Source organism: Mesocricetus auratus, unplaced genomic scaffold, assembly GCF_017639785.1.
Source record: "Mesocricetus auratus isolate SY011 unplaced genomic scaffold, BCM_Maur_2.0 contig_1558_pilon_obj, whole genome shotgun sequence".
Lineage (NCBI taxonomy): Eukaryota > Metazoa > Chordata > Mammalia > Rodentia > Cricetidae > Mesocricetus > Mesocricetus auratus.
The window spans coordinates 7,218-10,354 of record NW_024432930.1 but is presented as its reverse complement, the minus strand read 5'-3'; the positions used below and the strand labels follow the sequence as shown (position 1 = coordinate 10,354).

General features: G+C 45.1%; 1 pseudogene; it reads right to left on the bottom strand.

The window, feature by feature from the left end:
• Positions 1 to 1,704: 1,704 nt before the first annotated feature.
• On the bottom strand, positions 1,705 to 2,559 carry LOC121138410 (annotated as a pseudogene).
• Between the last annotated feature and the right edge of the window lie 578 nt (positions 2,560 to 3,137).

The window sequence follows — 3,137 nt, the reverse complement described above, 5'->3', positions numbered from 1 at the left end:
TGAACAGTGTATAGAGAAAATGTGGTACATTTACACAATGGAGTACTATTCAGCAGAAAATCAATGGAATCTTGAGATTTGCAGGCAAATGGATGACACTAGAAGAAACCATCCTGAGTGAGGTAACACAGTCACAAAAAGAGAAACATGGCATGTACTCTCTCATATATGGATTTTAGACATAGATCTGGGGAGTGTCAGCCTACAATCCCATGGCTAGAGAGTCTGGGAAACAGAAACTTCATTCAGTGGCCGATGGAAAAAGTGGCAGACTCCCACGGTTAAGTACTGACCTTAACTCAAGAAAGCCAGTAACAGAGAGGGAGGACTGATGATCAAAGGGATTAAGACTGGGCTGGTTTAACCGCCAGAAACAGCTGACCTGACAAGGGTTAACTCTTGAATCCCAGGCTGATGCCTGGGAATCTTGCATGGGACTGATTAAGACCCCCTCAATGTGGGTGTCAGTGAGGAGGCCTAGGTGATCTATTGAGCCTTGGGCAGTAGATCAGTACTCATCCCGAGTATACACACAGATTTTGGACTCCCATCCAACAATGTGAGATGCACTCTCACCCTGAACTCTTGGGGGAGAGTCTAGGCCCTGCCCTTTATGAAATACCAAACTGTGGACACCCCCATGGAGGGCCTCACCCTCCATGGGGAAGTAAGTTGATAATGGGGGGGTTTGGGGGAGGGCACGGGAAGAGGGGAGGGAAAGGGAGAGGGACCTGGAACTGACTTTTGAAGCAACCTTGTTTCTAATCTAAATTTAAACTGAAAAATAAAAAAAGAAATAATTTTAAAAAACATAAAATACAAAAATATGCCAATTATGAGAACATTTTTATAATAAATAGATTTCCTAAGCATGTCAATTTTCATGTAAGTATGTACAAGGTGCCAGAAGATTTGGATTTAAGCCAAATAACCACAGAAATGTGAATTTGCAGAGGCTATGAAACTCCATATCTTTTTTTAAAGGGACAACATTTATTCCTTTTCCAAATGTTACTTTAAATCCAGGTTGAAGAGAATGGTTTTAGCCGTTAGAGAAAAAAGTACAAATCTGGGGTTTGGCCTTTAAAAGTGGTTTACAACGCTGGGAGAAAAAAAGAAAAAAAATACAAGAAGTTGCTTCACATTACAGACCTTCCTTCGGCCCCGAAGCCTAATGCTTGTTAAGTCAGAGATACCGTTGAGTCACAAGCCAGAGGTTTGAACATGAGTAAGACGTTTATAAAACCTGACAGGGGCAATGTCTTCCCCAGCCGAGTTGCAACTAGGCACAGCACAAGGGACAAAATACTGAACAGGGGAAAGGCTGGACACTCAGGATTTGCGAGTATAAGCCTTCCACTCTGGCTCAGGGGTTCTAGAAGTAGAATCAACAAAACAAATTTAGAAAAGCCAAAAATTTCCTTCTGCAGTGGTGGGGCCTGCGGAGGAGGTAGGGACAGGAGCATTTCACATCACTAACCTAACTTGGGAAACCATAAGGGATCATCTTTGACTGGCCTTAAGAGTAAGCCCAGATGGCTGGTGGGAGGAGAATCCACAAGAGAGGGGTCGTGGCTGGGAAGGGCAACAAGCCCCTTCCTTTCTGGGTTCAAGAAAGCAGACAGGGCACCAGGTCCAGGCAGTGACCTCCCAAGGACAGCCCAGTTTTTGCAGCTTAGAGATCACCCACCTGCCCCCATCCAGCTACTCTTTCTGCTCAGTGCTGGCCAATGCAGGGCCACTCTCTACCCGAGGGTGTAGATGACTCTGCAGCCTAGGGCCATGCCTCCTCTTCCGGGTCTCCTTCATTGGAGGCAGCACTAGCCTCTTCCCTCTTGGCCTGGAGCTCTTGTTTTCCAGGGGTGGCAACTGTGTTCCTTTCTTGGTCAGTGCCCTAGTCCTCTGCCCTGTTCCTGTTCTTCCTTTGTTAGTGAACAGGACGAGGAATCGCCTCTACCTTCCTTCTAATTTTTCTTGATGGATAGGCCACTCCATTTGAAAGGCTTCTTAAAAGAGTATTTCTTCTTCATCTTCTTCTTCTTCTTCTTCTTCTTCTTCTTCTTCTTCTTCTTCTTCTTCTTCTTCTTCTTCTTCTTCTTCTTCTTCCTCCTCCTCTGCCTCTGCCTCTTCCTCCTTCTATTCTTTCACCTCTTCGCTCTTCAGCCTTCTATTCTTCCTCCATCTATTCTTCCTCCTCTTCCTCTTTCTATTCTTCCTCCTTCTATTCTTCCTCCTCTTCCTCTTTCTATTCTTCCTCCTCTTCTTCCTCTTCCTCCTATTCTTCCTCTTCTTCCTCCTCCTTCTCTTCCTCCTCCTTCTTCAGGGTCTCCTTGGGGGCAACCTTCCTGGCTAGGGGCTGCTGGCTCAATGACATTGCTAGGAGCCCCAGATGCCTCATTTGTTCCATTCATGGGTGGTGACTCTGCTTCATCCTTGGCGATTGTCTCTATTGCTTTTCACATGGCCATTCTCCTGTCCCTTGGCCTTCACTGGGGAAGTGCCCGTTGTTTGCTAGACTGTCATGTCACTCCAGGGAGATTTGGAGCTCTTGCTGCCCATGGTGGTTGTCTTCTAGTGGCACCCAGAGCCACCCTGCACTGGCGCCGCATATCTTTTAACATGAAGATGTGATTACCAATATGAGCAAGAAACCTGTGAAGTTAAAATGGGTACAAATATAGCAATATATGTAAAGGCATATAAACAATACCTAGAAAATCATACCAAATATGTGCTCCTAAAAAGAAAGATATGGGCTAAAGCACCTCTGAAGGGATGGGAGAGGAAGATCACAATAGCCTTTTCTTTTTTTCTTTCTTTCTTTTTTAATATTTTTTTATTTAGGAACAATCTTAATTTACACATCAATCCTCCCATTTCCTAGGCCTCCTATCCTCCCATGACCCCCACCCACTCCCCAAGGATTGTGAAGCCTTTCATAGAGGATCATCAAAGTCTGTCACATCATTTGGGGGAGGGCCTAGGCCCTTCTCATTTTATCTGAGCTGAAATAATATCCCTTCATAGATAATGGGCTCCTAAAATCCATTTGTGCTCTAGGGGTAAACACTGGTTCCACTGTTAGAGGTCCCATATACTGCCCAGGCCTCCTAACTAGCACCCACATTCAGACAACT